Below are 20,608 nucleotides of genomic sequence, written 5' to 3' on the forward strand. Positions count from 1 at the left end.
CAAGTGTGTGGTATTGTTCCTTTTTAAGTGGAGTCATGCCACCCCCTTGTGTTTGGAAGAGGTTTTTACAAACATTAAAAAAGCAGCAATGGCCCATTTAAACTGTTAGAAATGGCAATACCTTTGAAAGTAATAGCTTTGAGGCTGATCTCTGAATAAAACAATTAAACTGATAACCTTCCACAAAGATTTCGAGTCAACTGTGATTTTTTTGTCACTTCATTATTTTTTCATGTTACACCGTTGTATTGATCCACACTTAAAAGGCTCTTTGATTGTGAGGCTGCTCTATTTTACTTTATTGTCAAAGTTTGTAGACTTCAGAAAAGAAGCTGGAATAGAACTTGCATTCCAATTTATTTATCTGGGTTTGTTCCAGCAAGCTACACAGCAAAATCTGAATGAAATCAATGTGGCATGCTGGATTTTCAAGTGTAAAAGGGAGCTATACCCTTCATTGAAAGAAACATAGCCATGAGCAGATCTCATCAACTCAGCAACACATGGATTGTTTTCCGTTTTAAAGAAAACAGAATTGAGCATGAAATAGAAGAATATAATAAAATAAACTGAGAAACTGAAGGTTTTACGATAGTTTATCAAATAAATGAATAAATTTAATAATCTACTGCTTTGCTTGACAGCAAAATTACTGTTTTGTGGTCTTGGTGAAGGTGAAAATGACTCTCTCACTAATGGAAAACAACAGCATTTGTAGTTGTTTTGTATTATGACCCAAGTGTGGGTCAGTAAGTTTAAATAATTAATGTGCTCTCCTTTTAGATTGCTGTTCATTACTGCCTATAAAATGGTTTACAATCCTCTGAATAATCAACCCTCATGTTTCAACTGCATAAAAGTAGACTTTGAAGACTGGATGAATAAACCAATCAATCTATCAATTATGAACAGTTTACTTTACTGAAGTCAATAAAATAATCAGATAAATGCAACACACAAAAGATTTCTTTTTTTTTTTTTTTTTTTTTTTTTTTTTAACTTGTCCTGTCCAACAGCTAGGCAAACAGATGAGAGCTGAGGGCCTCTTGTGTTGGACATATTTTATTCTAACAAGAGGGGTTATTCATCTTCAGACAAACCAAAGGTATGTCTGAATAAACCCCTTTTGTAATTGAGGCCAAACTTTATTAATTTCAATCATGTTTGAAAATCTTTGGTGTTGGACCGGACGGAAAAGGAAAGAGGGGAACAAGAGAGAGGGACGTTAGAGAGAGGGGGGGGTAGGAGGGTGATAATAGGAGGGGAAGGGGGGTAAGACCATGAAGCAGCATAGAGCAGACAGGTTTACTGGTTGTTTATCGTTACGGTACGGTTCAAATGTAGTACAAAAAGGGCGGGGCCTGTTCACACACACTCAAATATTATCAACACACCTGCTAGCCGCAGAAATGTCCACATGTCAGCATGCACACAAAACAGATAGTGTTCACGAACGCATACCTATGCCTTTAAACCAACTAGTGTGAAATCTTTCATTCATTCAATCATGCAAACTATTAGTGCAAAGGTGAGCTAACACCTGTGCTCAGGTGAGTGTTTATGTTCTTCTAAAATGGATGGTGGAATGTGAAAAGAAGGAGGAGGAGCGCCCAGCCACCCCCACACCCATACCCCCGCCGCAGCAGCAGCGGCAGCCGGAATTCCCCCAGCGCCACACGGGAACAGGCAGGGAACAACCGCCCCCCGGGCGACCAAGACCGCCACCCAGGCCAGGGCCAGCAGGACCGCCGCGAGGCCCCCAGAGCCAGAGAGCAGGGAGGCGCAGAGGGAAAGAGAGCGCCGCCCCAGCCCAGCCAGGAAAGCAGCCCCCCGCCGCGCCGGAAGAGCCCAACGCAGGGCCCCACCGGAGAGGGACGCCCACAGCCCCAGACGAGCACCCCACCACCACCCAGGAGTTCCGGGCATCCCCCCGCCCCGACCCCAGGTACGAGCCAGGACCCCCCAAGGGAGACCCGCTCCGCACTCCAGGCAGCCACCCACCCGGCCCACGGTTGGTCCAGGTAGGAGCAAGGCAGGGGCCCGCCGCCCCCGCCCAGGAGGGGGGAACCCCGGGGAAAAAAGGGCGGCCCATAAGGGATGTTATAAGTATGGCCCGACCAGGCTCGGCCATGTTGGAAGTTTGGCGGGGCCCAGGGGCAAGGACCAGGACCCACCCCCCAGGGACACGAACACCCCCGGCTCAGGTGTAATATGAACCCCCCCACCGCGCGGAGAGAGCACCGCCGGGCCCAGGGAGCCGGCACCCAAGGGACACGGCCGCCATCGCCAAGAGGCCCGCACCCCCCACCAGGGACGGGGTAGGGGACAGATGGACCCAGGTCCCACCTTCCTTGTAAAATGTGTGTGCGTGTATGGGTGTTTGAGAGGGTGTTTGTGTGCATGTGTGTGTGTTTATGTTTGAATGTATATATTGAAGGGGGAGGGGTGTGTGTACTAAGGGGGGTGCAGTTAAAATTGGCGAGTAGGGCACTAAGGGGACATCTCCTGATTACTCACAGTGATGTCCCCTCACCCTCCACACCAAGGGGCCCTAAATGTCTAAGGTGCGGTTAAAATTGGCGGGTAGGGTGCCAGGAGGACATCTGCTGCTTGCTTGCAGTGATGTCCAAGCACCCCCCCTACCAAGGACCCTACGTGTCTAAGGTGCAAATAAAACCGAAAGAGGGGGGGCCCACTCCATACGGCAACCATAGGAGGGGGGCCACTCCCAAGTAGCCCCCCCCCAAGGCGCATCGCAGGCTAAACCCCCCACCCCCTCACCCTAATATGAGGTTATATAAGGAAGGGGGTAAGTTGGGGACAGCTGGTAGACTGTCCCCCGGTGGTCAAACAGCCGTCCCCCAGCCCACCCCCAGCAAAGGGGCCAGGGCCACCCAGCCCAGGGGCCCACCCCCGGAGGCGCCGACACCCCAGGCCCGGCACCACCCACCCCACACAGAGAGAGAGGAGCCAGAAAGCGTCGCCCCCCCCCGGAGCAAGCCCAGGCCCCCACCCCCAGACGCCGGCCCTAGAAGAGCTCTGGTCAGGCCTCGACGGGACCGAGGAGGCCAACCGGCCGAGGCAACCACTGATTGCCTCAGCGGAGACCCCGACCCGCTAGCCCCCCCGACCCGTACTAATAATGGGCCCCCCCTCCCCCCCAGAACGCCCCCCCACAGGACAGGGCCGACAAGCCCCCCACCCCACCCCACCCCAGACCCCGCAGCCGAAGCGGGTGATACCCAGAGCGACCGGGGGCCCCGAGAGGGTTGTCCCGTCCCGTCCCAGAGCCAGGGAAGGGCCGATCCCAGCCCCAGGTGCAGATGGGCAGCCCATCCGGCGCCGCTGGGCCCCCCCCACCCGAGCAGGGCCCCCCGCCAACCCCCCCCAGCACAGGCAAAGGGACCACCCCCCCAAGCCAAGCCAGACCACCACCCCACCCCCCCACCACGCACCCCCACACCCAAGCCCAGAGGACCACGCAGCGCCCCAGCCCGCCCCACCCAGGCACCGGACCCGACCCCCCGACCAACGGAGCCCCCCACCGCCCCCGCCAGGCACCGGAAGCCCCGACCCCCACCCCAAACCACGGCAGAAGGGCAAGGAGCAGCGACGACCAAGCCCTCCACCCCCTAAGTCATGGAGTCAACCACAGGAGACCAGAGAGACTGAATTCTTTCAAAGTTACTTGAGCTTTGGGCTGACATTTTTTCCAAGCTGATATGATCAAACAGCAGATTTCTGTGTTGACTTATGTTTATATTTTTCTTGTTTTTCCAATTTATTAAAATAGTTTTTTTGGCAATACAAAGAGTTATGAAAATGATAGATGCTAATCCTTCTTCTATATCGATGGCACTCATGTCACCAAGCACACAAAGTGACGGTGAGGCAGTGATTGAAACCTTAAGCCAGACTGATAAATCGACACATACCTGCTGCCAGAGAGCCCTGACAGGAGTGCAGAACCACAGTGCGTGCATGTAGCTGTCGGGTAGATTATTATCACAGTGCTCGCAAATGTCTGAGTTACTGAGACCCATCTTGAACATCCTCTGTCCAGTGTAGTAAATTCTGTGAAGAGTTTTGAGATGGATTAGCTGTAGATTTGAACTTTTTGTCAGTTTAAAGGTGTTTAGACAAAGTTCTGACCAGAAGCTTTCATCTGTGCTGATGCTCAAATCTGCATCCCATTTTTTTGTTGGAAGGGCAATATTGTTATCTAAATTGCATAAAAGTTTGTATATTTTGGAGAGAGTTCTATTCATTGAAAAATTAATCAGAGTGGTAACTACATCTGGTAGCTTTAAATCGTCGTCTTTAATTTTATACTTTTTAGTAATACTTGATTTAAGTTGCTGATATTCCAAGAAGTTATTTATTCCATGTTTGTCTTGAAGTTCCTGGGGGGTTATGAATCTTCTATCAATAATTACGTGCTCTAGTTGTTTTATGCCCCCTGCTTGCCAAGCTGGGAAGTGAATCATTTTTTTGTTAATAAGGATGTCCGGGTTGTTCCAGATGGGTGTCATTTTGCACGGTTGAATTGATGATTTTGATATTTTGAGAAATTCCCACCAGGCTGTTAAGGTGGCATTTATATTAATGCTTTTGAAACAATCCTGTTTTTTAACTATTTGGCTAATAAATGGTAGCTGTGACAGGTTGATCTTTCCACATAACACCTGTTCCAAGTCTAACCATGAGTTGGTTTCTGGATTATTTTTTAACCATTTTAAGATATATTGTAATCTATTTGCAAGAAAGTATTTGTGGAAATTAGGTAGTTCTAATCCTCCACAGCTTTTTGCAGATTTTAAAGTTTTTAGACTAATTCTTGCAGGTTTGTTGTTCCATAGAAAGCTTGATATGGATGAGTCTAATGTTTTGAACCATTTTAATGGCGGTTGTGTGGGAATCATTGAGAAGAGATAATTAACTTTGGGTAAGATTTTCATTTTAACCGTGGCTACCTTGCCCATAAGGGACAGAGGCAGGTTGGTCCAGCGTGTTAGATCGTCCTGTATGCTTTTCAGTAATGGGGTGTGGTTTAGCTGCACCAGTTCTGATAGTTTGGGGGAAAAGTAGATACCCAGATATTTGATATTTCCTGTTTTAACTGGAATTGTGAGTCTTTGTTCCATATTCCTGTTGAGTGGTAATAAAACAGACTTATTCCAATTAATGGAAAAGATTTCTTTTTTTCTCGGGCTTCCCCTAGAGGAGCTGACCTGGTCCCAAATGAGCAGGAGAAAAGGAGAAAATGGATGGATGGATGGATGGATGGATGGATGGATGGATGGATGGATGGATGGATGGATGGATGGATGGATGGATGGATGGATGGATGGATGGATGGATGGATGGAAAAATCCTAAACATCCCTTTTGTCCAGGAAAATCTGCCTTATTGACCTTTAATGATACAAAATGGTGATTGACTGCAATATAACAATGCTCTTGTTTTTATTTTTCTTAATCATCTTCAGGATATTCTTTTCTTGTTGATCTTTTTATTGTTAGAAAGGTTTGCAGCAATTACAACAGGGCTTTTTTTCACAATTGGATTCTCAGAAATAAACAAAGGTTTCCATAAATAAAAGTTATTAATTTACATGCATCACAGTTTTAAGAATCTTTTTTCCCCAAGGTCTTTGATATTTCTCAGTTGCCTCATTAAGCCCTTTTTTCTAAACTATATTAGAAGTAAATTATACTGACTAAAACATGAATTCTGACCTACATCCCTTATAAGTGACAGGTGATTAAAACAAATCAACGTTTTTTTTGTTTTTGTTTTTTTTTCTGTCATTATCCTTTAACAGAAATACAATAAATATTGCAATGAACTTGTGGCATTTGTGGAATGGCAGTATTTCTTCTTTTACGCTTACATTTTTGGGTAATTACCTGTTCTGTCAAATTTATTGTACAAGATTTAAAAATAAAATGTCAACTGTTACTTCATCAAAATGAGATAGACTGAAGCGTTCATATTGAAGGGTGTATTTGTGTAAAATAGTAGGTAATACTTGTTTGTGTACTTGTATGGTACATTATAGATGTTAGGGGGGAAGAACTGACACCTTTGTGAACTTACAAAGACATTGAAGAAAAATAATAAACTTCTTTGTCATTATTCGTCTACCGGAACAGCCGTGGACAATATATGTGTGTAATGTACAATGCCATTTGGCTGTGCAAAATTATTTTATTTTCTACAGTGGAATTGAATGCCAAATCAATTGAGGGAGAATCGTCATGGTCTTTGTCTGGGATGGAACTTTCAGTATAGTCCACACACTATGGTTCCTCTTCCCCTACACTGAGCACTCCTGTAGCTGCTGAAAAGAACTTTATGAGCCGCATAAGTAAAGCTTATTGGGACTTGCATGGAGAAGCATCCCTGGGATTCTGCTCTCCTTGAGGGCAATGTTCTCTCATAGGAAATGCTGATTCAGAAAAAGGCTTCTCTAAATGCTGTGTTCATTTCTCCCCCCACAGTGCTGCTACTTATATGAATAAAATATGTCCTGAGACCCAGCTTGAACTCAACTACAATATGAAATGAATGTTTTATGGTTAAAATAATGGAGTCTGAGCTGAGAACTGTGAGAAAATTGAACCGTTTGGTCTTTTGTTTCAACCATTACAAGCGCATCTATTTAAATACGATTTAAAATCCAGCATTTCATAGGAACAAATAAGTGATGTTGTGTTGTTTTTTTACTCTGTGATCAACTGTGAAATCTTCAGCAGCTACAAAAAGCCTTATACAACTGTTTTGAAAAGAAATTTTGAGACTCAAATTTAAAATTCACACAAGCATGCACGCTGCAGGGATGTTTCAGCATAAAAGCCAGATGCTGGACTGCTCTGCGGTAGGCTTCAGTGGTAATCATGTAAGCCTCAGACTGGAGCAGGGGATATTGATCCGTGTCAGCAGGCCATTGACTGGTACTGGATGCTTGTCGATGTCTGTAATGTGAATGGATAGCTCTCTTTGTGAGCTGGCATGTGTGTAAAGACCGTCCGTGCATGTTTGAGATCATTTGTGTCTACGGAGCTTTCATTTGAATGAATGCTTGCAGGGGTTCACACACGAGCAGAAGCTCTCCAAGAGGCAGAATCAATAGCATTTTAAAGAAAAGGAACATGTTTGCTAAATTCACAGCAATGCAATTCTCTTTAGTGACTCAGCTAGGCTGGTCTTTTTCTCTTCAGCCTACCAGTAATTTCAAAGTTCTGTCTTGTTTGCCTTTGTGTTAAATAGGACAGTATTGGTACCTCGCTTGACAGAGCAACACTATATATTCAGTTGAGTGATAATTTCCGTTGTCCACTTTACTTTTTAACCAATTTATGTTTTAAACGTGATTGTTCAAGCTGGTTTGAATCAAACCAATACATTCACATACTTAAAAAAATATATATAAAACCTCTCAATTCTAACCAGAGAGAGGTAAAACTGAAGTTAGAAAAAAGATAAGCAACTCTTCCATAAATTTGACTAATATGTTGCATTTTTGTCAGAATTAAAAGAGGTCAGGTTTATCATGTTTACCTTTTCACTGTTGTGACTCATTCTTCCCGAATACATTTAGAGAGACCTGACCTGGAAGCGCCAACATACTTTTATTCACATCTCATCAAGTCGAAGCAGAGGGTTTTCTGTCTGCGTGCGCACAGCGCTGAGTTGTAAAAATGAAAAATAGCTCCCTTAAATGACTTCATTAAGTTCAACAGGAGTTTGGCAGTGATGCTGACACAAACAATTTGCATGTTCAACACTTAGAAAGGGGGGCCAGTGCCATACCTTCAACATCATACATTTGCAGTCATAAATTTTCCACAAAAATTGCACCAGGGACTGCACTGCCAATCAAGAACAAAATACACCACCCCAGTGAATGATTGGTAACAGTGGAATAAAATGTAGGGGGGGCAAGGTACCGCCTGGCATTAGAAAAAAGGGAGCATTCCCAAGAGTGTGTGTGGTTCTGATTGTAATTTTTTATAAAGTTGTGCCTTCAGTCAAGGCGTCTAAGCAGTCCCTGGATAGAAAAGGTAACAGTAAGCAATAATGCTGACATCTTGTTTATAGCTTTCTTGTAACAGAGGTTTCCCCCATTTGCCATAAACAGCTCTACTTTCTTTATTGCAGAAAAGAGGAGGCAATTTGCTTCTTTTTTTTTTATCTTTTTATATCTCTTTTTTTCACGCTGGGTTTTATCCTCAGCAATAACCAACACACCGTATGCCAGGTCTGGCTTCTTATTGGATTCATGATTTGTTACCCTGTGGAAGTTATTGCTCCTTAGCTTTAACAGTATTTCCTCTCTGGCTTCCCAAGTGCACTGAGGCTTGATTGTACATATTCAAACTGAAAAGACTCCATAAAAGCACAGAAACAAATCAGCCCTTGTGAAATTGCATCACTCTTCTTTTGGTGCAGATAAAACTACAGTTAAAGCACCTTATGAAGCAGCTTCAGTCAATATAAAACGCAAGCAGATCCATTATGGATCTAAACGGCCATCAAGAAATAAGAATTTATTTTTTTCTTTAAAAGCTTAAGCAATTTGTTGCATTGGCATTTAAAAAAAACACACAAAACATCATGATTGGTAAAAACAAAAACACTGTTGAATTCAAAAGTGCAGTTAAAAGATTTATCTAAAAAATAGTTTTCCAGAAACTCTTTTTTCAAAGGAAATTCCTTAATTAAAGGAAGTAAAAACTGAATCTGCATCTACAAGTACAGTTTCATATTCATTTCTCATTCAGAAAAAAAAGTAATAATAAAAGGAAGCAGTTGTAATCAGTGTGCAAGCCTTCATTTGGAATAATTCTTTTTGCTAAACATTAGTCATTATGAAAGTTTTGTTATTGCTATTTTTGCAAAGAGAATAAAAATGTAAACGTGTTTCAGTAAAAACTTCATTTATTTTTTATGCATTTATTTTGGAAAAGCCCATTTTAAAGAGACCATATACAGACATACATCTAAATAATTGCAATCCGTGTTTCAGAGGTACTGAAATGTATAAATATTTATTTTCTAATTACCTGTTTGTCTGATGCTGTTTTGCAGTTTTTAAATTCTAATGTTAAAAAGCAATTTTTAAGTTATCTCAACAAGTAAGATGTCGTTCATTCTCAAACTATGTGTTTTTATCTTGTTTGTTCTCTAATAAATAGTTTTCTTTGTAATCTAGTTGGATCTTTTCTTGCATAAATTCCTATAAAAATGCAGTGAGATGTGAAAGCTATCAGTTTGTGGCACTGCTGAGGTGTTTTAGATTGTAGCACCTATTTAAAAAAAGCCCTTTGACATGCATTTTTAACTAGTTTAACATCAATTTCCCTGCAGTTTGTAATTTTTTTTAACACTAGGACTATTGAGAGGTAGTTTTGAATGTTTGTGACGGTGGTGCTTTGATTTATTGGACAGTTTTTAGTTACTCAGATGCTTTAGGCAGGAATTGTGTTTTATGGCTTTTGACTGTACTTATTTAAGACCGTTGAAAAGCTCCAGCTCCTTCACCAACATCTCGTAAAGCCTCTGCTCTCACGCTAAGTCAGATTTGCTTCCTGTGCCTCTAGGATCCCTGATTTATTATTAATTACTGGGCTGTGTGAGAGAAGATGAGGTCAGCCGTGGAATGTCTTCCGGGTTGAGTTGTTTGAGGGAGGGATGAGCAGAGATGCAGCCTGTGCTCGCTCTGCACATCAGCAGCCGCAGCAGCAGCAGCAGCAGCAAGGCTCCACTGTCTCAAGCAGACAGGCAGAGACAGCACGTCCGCCCGCAGAGACCGCATTAGTATCCCCGCCGAATCTCCCAGCAGCCACATTTCGGTCTTCTCCAAATGGATGTATAAACTGCCGACACCTTTTTTTGTGACAAAGGGGCTGTTTTTCGTAGCTGCTTTAAACGTATCAAACAGCCCGAGTTGCCCCCCCCCCCCCCTCTTTTTTTTAGGTAACTGTTTTATCTCGACAGCACAGAGGGAGCCGCTCTTCCCCCATCGTTAGCTCGTTAAGCTAGCCACTCTGCTAACTTAGCTGTGGTACTTTGAACCGTCAGTTTTCGGCTTCGCAGCTAGCCTGCGGTATTTGACGCCCCGGTGACCATTTGAGGCGACTCCGTCACTTTCAGGTGAGTGGGAAAGAAAACTACACGAACACACACGGCACGGTTGTTCCTCTGCCACCCTCGTAGTTCGCCGCTGGTCCGCCTCTAGTCTAACGGGTTGTAGCAGCAGGCTTGGCGCTATGGCAGGGATTCTTGTTGACAGAAGCAGCCAAGCAACGGGAACGTGATGCGACTCGCCTTTTGATACACCGACTGTCACTTCACAGCCGTGAATATGTGCTACTACCCGTTTTTTAGTTATTTTATTCGACAGGAATAAACAAAACGTAGACTCCTTTTCTTTTTTAAACTAGTCTTGGTGTTTATTTTCCTTAGACTAATGGCTTTTTCATCGTAGGCGTCCAACCTTGACTTTTACCTCCGGGTTAACTTCATCCGCATTTTAACCACTTTTGGCTTCACTCGCATGAATGAATAATGATATGAATTCAAATGAGTAACGGTTATCGAGTTATTTGGTTTGGTTAGGAAACCATGCCAAAGAAGTATGTAAAAACAGCATATCCCTAGTCAGCCCTACATGTGTGCTCTCTTCCTTTGGCTCATTTCCTCTTTTTCTCCACTTTTGTTAAAGGTTGTATTATGAGCCTCTGTGTTTTTCCATCTTAATTTACTGCTCTATAATAGCCTAACCTTTAAGAAATAGTTTTAACTAAAAGGAGAACATTCAGAGTAAACATTCATCACTGACTTGAATCCTATCGGAAGGAGGACTGAGCTATGTTGGTGTGAGAGTCTTTTTGGGTCCTGACTTTCGTGTTCGTGTCAGAGAGACCGCTTGAGTGAATAAGAAGAGAGAATGGCTGTGCCTCAGTCAGCATGCATTAACAAAACTGTAATTATCTGGAGTGATAAGAAAATGGATTCCCTATTAATCCAGCAAGAGTCATGGCTACAGACAGAGGGATGAAGCTTCGTAATTGACAGGAAGCAATTTAAATTCATCAGATATCTTCTTTAAAAGAATGAACGGATGGAGCACGTGTTACATATCGTGGACGGTAATGTAGGAAACGGTGTTGCTGCGTGGTAGTTGGATCTTTGCAACCGCCATTAAAGTGAGTTGGGATTGGTGTTAAAATGTGTGCAAAATTCCTGGTTTTGAACTTTTGCATTCTTTGTGGTCTGAGTTGTCTCAGTGCAGAGAGCCTGCATCTGCAATTCAAACTAAAGTTAAAGCAGGACTGTCCAACATTGAAAGGAAATGAATCATGTTCCTCATTTCAAGGCCGTGAAATCAGTTGCTTTGCTTCCTGCACTGTGTGTAGGTTCTGTTTAGGTCAGATGAGCTGATGTGTGAATGTATCGTTTACACCTTTATTTATCTTCGTTTTGTGTTCAAACCCATCAGTTACTTAGTTTAAAGCAGTCAAAGTAACTGTTTTTTTTTTCAGAGGTATAAGAATTTAATCAAGTTTTATCTATGTTTTTTAATAATATTCATTGGACAAAGTTAATTCCGTTTATGCATAGCTTTTATTGGAAGTATATTCCCATGTACTTTGCACGGATTACAGATTTTCAGCAGGGGAGAAGTTGAAGATGAAAATTGTTAATATTGTCTCCGTCTGTACTTTTATTTGCATTTGTCATCCGACATAATTGCCTTGAATTTAATGCTTCAAGCTGGTTTGGAACAATAGCTCTATTTTGGCTGGTGTCTCCGGAGGCAGGCAGCAGCGGCAGCATTCGGCGTTCCCCGCACTCTTGTGTGCCAGCGAGGCTTGGTTTAGGATTGGGTTTCCACAGCCACCTGGACCTCCAAACACAGGAATGCCATTGTTCCGGCTTCCAGGCTATGTCCAGATACAACACACACGCGAACACAAACACACACACATGCTTATAAAGAGTCACATAAATGAAGATCATAAACAAACCTGTCCGCAAAACCAGGGTTACACTTTTTTATTGTTGCTGTACACTTAAATATGAAATAATATCAAACATTGGTAATCAAACTAGATGACTTGGTGAAGCTTGACTATGCTAGATATGTGCATACATCAGATCTGGCGTGACTGCTAATTTTTTAACTTGTTTTTATAAAACCTAAAAAAAAGTTGCAATGACAACCAGAGATAGGACATGTGTTTAGGAGCGTGTTGTGAAAAGACAAATGACTCCACCAATGTATCTTCACGGATGACAGCTGTAAGTTATCAATAAGTCATTGTGAGAACACACAGTTGACTAAATCTCTGATGAGTGAACTGAATATATTCACCTGCAGGATGTATAATGGGGTCAAATTTAGCTTTGATGATAAGCAGATATATTAATATTTAGCCATGTGCTGTGCATTTACACTTATCCCACATGTTAAGCCATGAAAAGAAGGGTCACCAAAAATTAATAGTATGACTACTGCTTGTCTGGCTGTCTCTTTCCATTGTTCATTATCATTGTTTAATCCCAAGACACCTTTTCACAACACATTTTGTTCTTTTACCTAAAAAACTCATCACAAATTTTGTTTTTTCATTGTTGAGGGTCACTGTGGAAGCAATTAGCCGTGATAAATGTCTGCTATTCCACCTGTCAAAACATGCAGCTGCTTATCAGTCTGCTGTGGAAATAAGAAGTCTATTTGACAGGCAACTGATGCTTCAACCTTTTTTCCATTTTCTGTTTTTAAAGTCATGATGTTTTCATTTTTCTTAACTAATTCCAGTATATTTCTTTAAAAAAATCTTTCTTGAAACTACATGTGATGACCACATGAACCACATCTTAGTATTAACTCTTAAGATGAAGATGTCTTGTTGAAAAGAACAAAGCTAGACTGTATCAAGGGCTGATGAGAGAGTAGGATATCAATTTCATTTATTTGTGTTTGCCATGATTGTTGGTAATTTTGCTGCAGTACATTTTATATAAGGCAGTCAATTTATTTGTATGTTAGAATTTATGTTAAAAAAAAGAAAAATTTTAATCGTAAGTTGTTATCAGGACAGTAAATATCTGAAGATTCAGTTTTCAGGCCAAACTAGGGCTGCGCGAAATGAGGAAAACTTGCGATATGCGATATGAGGGATTAATATTGGGATAACGATATAATTTGCGGTATATAAACAAATAGCGAAACAACCAAAAACATCACTCCCATTTTATTGCAACAGTTTAAGAATTGTACTCCAAATGACCCTCGTTGACATATGAGGGAACATCTAACATAAAAGGGCTCCATCTGATTGGTCAACAACGCTAAAGGCTCTATCCGATTGGTCAAATGCATAAAGGGATTTATTTGATTCTTTAAATAATTTAAGCTGCCACAAGATTTTTTTAGCACATTTAAGGTAACCATTTATTGCATTTTTTGCTGTGTTTTGCGATACGCATATTGCACAGCTTGATCTTGCGATAACGATAAATTTGCGGTATATTGTGCAGGCCTAGGCCAAACCTTTTTTCTCCCCAAATAACAAGAAGAATGCTTAGCAGCTCAACTCTAACCTGTGTGTATTTAAAGCAGAAAAAGATGTCTAACTCTTGAGACCAGCTAGTTTTGTTTACAGAAAAATGAAAGTTAGAATAGTCCCCTGAGGAGTGAAAAAGCCAACAGTTTTTCCAGAAAGACTGAAGAAATGTCAGCCAATTGCACTTGAAAGTCCTGACAGCTTGAGAGCAAAATATGTACAAAGGGTAACAAAGACTAACTCAAGTATATAAAGAGCAAAAAAAGGTTCTGTCCAGTGAGCTTTTACCAAGTATTTTTCTCACATTATATTTTCTGCTTTACTTGAATAGGTTGTCAAGATTTACTGTGTAGCTTACAGCAAGTTTTGGTGGAGGCTGATGGGTAATTTAGCTAGGTCAGATAACGGTGACTTCAGAGAAAAAGGCTCAAGAAGAGCCTAGTTTTTATTCCTGTGGGATTGGTTGGGCAGGCACTTTTGAGTTGTACATGTGAATCCGTCCATGCTTGTGTGTGTGTGCGTGTCCTTTTGCTCTCCAATGGGCAACATTAGGGATAGAGTTGCATTGAAGTGGGTCAGCCAGAGCCACCAGGAATTCCTGCCAGATCACTACTTCATACTCTCAGACCGGAATCAACTAAAGGCCACATACATCTGAGTGTGTGTGTGCATATATAATCGTATATAAATGTATTTCTTGTAAACGTTAACTGTTGTAAAATCAAACTTTAATGAACCGCATTAGAACAGGGTGATCTTAGCTCGTTGACATTCAGTGACCTATCGTGTTTCTGTCTTGTTCTTTGTACCCAATTCTTCATTAAAAAAACACAAAAAAAGAACGCTCTTGTAAGAATTGCAGCTGAGGAAGCAAAAAGAGCTGTAAAACCTAAGCTACGGTATGGCACAGTATGTTTGAACCGCATAAAGCTCTGCGGATGATTCACAGACTGTCACACTCTGTATGTCTCAGCTGGATGGACACAGTATTTCTGCTGGCTTAATGATAAGGAAATGGGATTTAGGACACTATTCAGAAGAGGTTTATTTCAACTCATAGCTGCAGTCTCTTGTTTTCTGCATTCACTCTCTTCTGTAAGGGGAAATTATGGTCTATTTTTGTTTACAACTTTATTTTTTTTTTAAGCGTGTCCCCATGTTCTTAAACAGAGATGGCATTATGAGTTCATAAAACAAAAGAACATTCTGGTCATATTTCATGGTTAGATTCAGTTACAGTTCAAATGATTTACACTAAACATCTGCAAAGTAGCAGCTAAAGGGCTGCTTTGGATCAAAAAAGACTTAGTCAAGTTTAAGTGAATGTATTATTTTTACTTTATTTGCTATCATTTAAAAAAAATACTGTGGGCTGTAACTATAATTTATGAGTGCAACATTAAAATATATCAATATCTTTGGTTTGATCAACTTTTACTCAAAAGGAACTTTTACAAAATACTTAAGCTCAGTACACAATTTCAAAATAAAATAATACATATGTAAATAAAAGCTGTTTACCAAAATGCTTGCGACAAAAAGTGTTATTGTATGTCAAACAAGCGTTCAGTTTAAAGTGGCCTGGAGTGGAAAATGTGATACTGCGGCTTAAAGGACAAGTTGCAGGTTGTTCAAGAATGGTTGCAATAAATCCATCTCAGTCTGAGGACACTTCCTTAGGACATCTATTTATGGCAGCCTGAAAGGGTAAAAGCAGAGATTTTCCACAGCAAAATAGTGGTAATGGTGCTTGAAATGCCTTTTAGCAGATCCTTCTATCCATGCATCTAATAAGTTATTCCTCAACAGAGCACACTATATATTATATTTAAATTTTACACAGCAGCCATTTGCAATCCCTACACAATTGGTCTGTTTTATTATTTATGACATTATTGTATTTGCTCTTTTTGCATAAATGATTCACATGCATTGATTTAAAGCTAGTTTAAGGTTGAAAAGGGTTATTCACCTACTGCTCACTCTTGTTTTCTTGTAGACATGGGATGATCAAAAACATTAACTTTAAAAAAACAACAACAACAATTTCATTGATAAGTGGGAAAACATTGGAAAGTGGCCAAAAATGTCATATAGAGCTTTATTTCATTATAGTTTGATGCTTTTATAAAATGTCTACAGACACTTTAAAGGGCTTAGATCGTACTGTTCTTAAAGGGCCTATACCATGCAAAATCATGTTTTGAGCTTTTAAGTGGATTATAATGTCCATTCCTCATGAAAAGAAACCACAAAGCAGTATTTTGATCCGTTCACAGAGTTTTTAGAGTATTCCTCTAAAAACTGGTGCTCTGAGCACTAGCCCCTTCCAATCCACAAAAACGAGCAGGTTCTCTCGAGATGATGTGGACAAGCGATGCACATCCATCTTTGCAAAAGTTTGGATGTTGACCGGCTCTAGGTTGATGTCTTGAAATGGGCAGCATCCACAAGGACTCCGTGCCTCAGAGACCGGGTCGTCTTACTTACGGTTTGGAAAAGAGCTCAGGAAAGTAACTAATATTTTATTAAAAAAATTACGTTTATGAAGCACAGCTTCTAGTTATAACTTTTAGGACTATGTTAACTGTTGTTCCACCTTTTGGAAATGTCATCAAAACAATCCAAATAGGAACCCAAATGTCTCATTTCTCTACAGACTTGGTAATTAGGACACCAGTGGCCTCATTAATGGAGCTTCATGCTGTTTTTCTAGTTCTTTATTGGTCTTTCAGTCCACAAGATGGGAAACTTTTTATTTTATTTTAGCATATTTATCACAAGTCTTTTTAGCTTCATCCATTTAAAGGTGGGTGGGTGTTGTATAAACAGAAAGCTACACCGAGTTCTGTCTAGAAGGCTGCTCTTTCGAAAGCTCTGGTTGTTTCTGGCAAAAGTTACTGCATCATAAACTCAGCAGACTGTTTCTCCCATGTATCACCTAAATAACTGTGCTTTTAGTTGATGAAAGTTGCCTAAAAGCTTCAAACACTTGCATCCAAAACAGAATACATACTTCTGCAAAAATTCAGTTCAAAGTACCTATTTTTCTTTAAATATCCAGTCACCATGTTTTGTTTGAAAATAAGGTAAATGGGTTCAAGTGATTAAAATTATTCAATCAAAGCTTTTGTTCTATTTGTTAAAGCTTTAAACTTTCAATAAAGGAGCTGCAGAGCTGTAGTTAGCTAGGTTAACTGACAGCACATTATGCACAAAGGTGGAATGTTCTCATTAGTCAGAGCAAGACTCTGCTCCAGACTTTGACCCTTAACTATTCTCCCCCAACTCTTCTTCTCGTCTTACTATAGTATTATTCGTAGATCACATCAGACTGTAACCATTTGGAATAGGAAGAAGTGTTATTGTTTTTTGATTTTATTTTGTAGACCATTCTCTGGAGTTTATGTGTTTACAGTAAACTTTCATGAGAGGCAAATATATGAACAGTCTGTACTAACAGGTGCTGTATAAATAAAGTTTAATATGAATTGGCATTATACAATATGTGTTACACATAAGTCAAATTGCCAATGCTGCTAACCTTGCACATCACACGTTTTGCTACATTATGAAGCCACACTTTATTATAACTTTTGTTGGGATGCCAGAGTGGAGAACAAATTAGTAAACCCAGAAAGATGCATGGAAAAGGACTCACTAAATTATTAAAATAAGATGCCATATTCACAGATCCTTACTTCCTGTCTCTGAAGGGAAGAATGTGTCCTTGAAATGGGGGAATTTCTATATGGACGTGAAACAGGAGAAGTCTTTCTAACGATTCTATTTTGACCCAGCCTGAAAAAAAAGTTATTCAAATCAAAAGCCTATCATTGGGAAGGGCTGGATGTTCACCATTAAGAACACAGGCCATTATCTAGTATTTTCGGCTAAACTGAAACCAATTGTGTGATTTGCTTTGGTAACCTCTAAAGGGAGAAGGCTAAAACACAAAACCTGTAAAAAGTTTTGGGCTTCATTTAAACCACTGTCATTCCCCTCTCCCTCCCTGTAAGTCCCCAGCCTTTTGGCAGAGAATAGAATTTGCTGTCTGTTTGCAGGGGCAGGATGTTCACAAGCATTTGCCAAGATTTTGCATTGTAGCGCAAACATAAATTCTTTTATATTGAAAAAATGTCATTCGTTGTGTTAGTTAATGACATGTCGCCATTTGCACTTTTGATAATTACAGTCACAAGGGGGGGGGCAGTTTAGTTATTTATTTATCTTTTATTCAAATGTTAAGAGAGAAAGAAAAAAACATGTTAAAATTATAAAGACAGGATACTTAATTACAGACAGAGGCGATAGCTGAACACGGCAGGCATGAAACAGCAGTTTACTTTATGATTCTGGGAACATTTTTACACAAATCTGAGAGTTGTTTATGCTCAATAAACAAGTCTAGGTTCACGCTACTGCCCACGTGCTGATGAGTTGTTACACTTGTTGAGATTCATGGGGAGGTTTATGGTAACTTCACACTCTTGTTTCCTGTATTCCTCAGAGCAGGAAGTGACATACTTCTTACTCCTGTGAGCTAGTGGAAGTACAAAGATTGACAGAGGAGCAGAGATGTGTTTTATACTGGCTTAGAGAAGTGAAGGCTTTGCATTTTTCTGTACTGTTGTGTTTATAGCTGCCACTGGCATGAAAATTTTACCTGCAACCTCTTAAGTTTTTTTTTTTTTTTAAGATGTGGTTGACAAAAATATATGATTGTATGCTGGAGAAAATTTGCCTAACGCACCAGTTCCAGCTTTCTTTCATTTCTCTTTGATAAAAAATGATGTTTATGGCCCAAAACAGTGCAAGTTGTAACCTTCTAAAAGTCCAAATCACTAGCTTAAAAATATTCCTTAAAACATCTAATTTTTCTGATTCAGTCCATGTTGATGTTCAAAGGCATTACTTGAACTCTGTATTTTTTGTTTTCATTGTAATATCCCCAAGTATTCAGTAGAAGAGTAATATTGCAGCAAATGTGATTCCTCTATTTGCTTTCATTTAGTTGCCACAAAGCTTGAACAAACACATTTTATATTTACTGCAGAGTAAACATGTTTTCTTTACAGAAGCTTATTGGCAATTTTGTTCCAGATCTAATCATCGCAATAACTTGAACCACTTTCTTAATTAAAAACACAGAGATGCATCATTGGTTTTGTGAGAACTGACAAATATTGAACTTGTCTAACTATGGGCTATGTTAGATAATCAATCCTTTTTTTAAATTGTATTTTGCATCAAGTCAAGGCATCACTGGCTTGTGACTATCTCCCCTTGACCTTAGTATGACATCGTGTGAGCACACATTGACACAGGCATCCATCTCTAGCTCTTATCTGCCACCAGATTGATACTCTTGAGTGTTTTTTTTTCTTTTCTTTTTTGTTAGAAGACTTTTTTCAGTGGACTTGTTTAGACTCAGTTAGGCTGATAATCATATCTACAGTAAGGTCACTGTTCACTGAGCCCGTGACCTCTAAGACCCGGTCCTCTAAGGCCAGGTCTTGGAGGAGCCCAGTCACTAGAGACCGGCAATGTAGCTCCACAGTGAAAGTGGGTGTGTGTAAGCCTGGGGGCGGTCCTGGCAGCACAGACTCTTCCCGGAAGGGGCTGTTATCACTTGTCTGCATCAGCTCGTGAGGACCCGCTCCTTTTCGCGGATTGGGAGGGGCTGGTGCTCAGAGAGCAGGTTTTTAAAGGAATACTCAGAAATGTGTGAATTGATCAAAATACCGCTTTGGTGTTGTATATAGTGAGGAATGAACATTATGATACACTTAAAAGCTTAAAAAGTTGATTTTGCATGGTATAGGCCTTTTAAAAAGAACAACAACTAAGTAAAATTTAATAAGAGATTAGGAATATGAGATCATCAATCTACTTTTTTTTTAAGTACCAAACTGACTAAGTGATGTCAGTTTGGTACTTATTGCCTGCCTGATTAACTCCTGGTAGTTTATTTCAACATGCAATCATAGCATATTTTAACAGTGTTCAATAACAGAAAATCGGCATTAATAAACACCACACCCAACATTTTTCTGTTAATCGGGCAGGCAGGGACGGGCTTTCTATCCTTAAAAACCTGTTGAAGGCCCCCATTTTTTTCCCACTCAAACAGAAACAAGCACAGAAACTGCTTCCAGTTTATGTATTTCTATACCCTTTCCTTCTTTTCCCTGTCTATTACAGACTTTCCTTTATAGGTTTTTTAAATTTTGAACGCAAATTTTTGCTGTTATTTTTACAAAAGGTAACCCTAACTTCTTATTTTATCTATTGAAGCAGTCTTTTCTTAACTGCTCCTCAATATCTCTGACATGTTTTCTGTGTTTTTGCAGCAGTCAAGCAATCCTGGGTTTTTGGCTTTTTTTCACTCTGTGGGTGTAAACTGAGTGCCATGACATTTCCAGTGATCTCTGCAGCTATGCTTTCCGCTGGAGTACAAGGAGATCCTCTTTTCCAGTTCATCTTGTTCATTTGCTTTTGCTGCTATTTTAGTCAAAAATTTAAACAGTAGTACAAGCATATCTCTGCAAGTGTGCGTAGGGTTTTCCTATCTTTACTTTTATGGTTTTGGACATTTGCTAAGCATATTGTGTGGTAACATAGCCTAGACAATGAATACAATGCAAAACACTTAGACAAAAAATGTATTTGTCATCAGCAGAAAAGGTTTTTGGTTTTGTTTTTCTTTCCACAAGGATTTTTTAAGTGTAGAAGAAAATACATTCAAGACAAACTTTCAGAGTTTTTGTGTTGGATGCTTTTCCCAAAAATGAGAGTTTTATTACTTTCAAATTTATTTACTGGTAGTACAGAAATCAGAAACTTTATCAGAAATCCTTAAGCTTTGTTTATTTATCTGCAAAGTAGCATGTTGCCAAAAGCCAAGAATAGCCAAACTGTTACATGTGTCAAACATGCTGAATGTGTGATTGCGTGAAATGACTGTATGTCATTTGGTTAACATTGTTACCATCAGTGCTGTGATCTACTGTCCTGCTGTCCTGTTTCCT

The 20,608-nt window shown here is 40.3% G+C and overlaps 1 protein-coding gene across 2 annotated transcripts in view; it reads left to right on the top strand.

Moving 5' to 3' along the window:
* Window positions 1-9,721: 9,721 nt before the first annotated feature.
* Window positions 9,722-20,608, top strand: part of galnt1 (polypeptide N-acetylgalactosaminyltransferase 1) — a 41,982-nt gene continuing 31,095 nt past the window's right edge. The window contains exon 1 of one of the 2 annotated variants that reach the window (XM_023964018.1): window positions 9,722-10,158. The gene's annotated coding sequence lies outside the window, so the exon portion shown is untranslated. The remainder of the gene's footprint in view (window positions 10,159-20,608) is intronic. The other variant, XM_023964017.1, reaches the window with a different exon arrangement.

Source organism: Oryzias latipes, chromosome 16, assembly GCF_002234675.1.
Source record: "Oryzias latipes chromosome 16, ASM223467v1".
In the NCBI taxonomy this organism is placed as follows: domain Eukaryota; kingdom Metazoa; phylum Chordata; class Actinopteri; order Beloniformes; family Adrianichthyidae; genus Oryzias; species Oryzias latipes.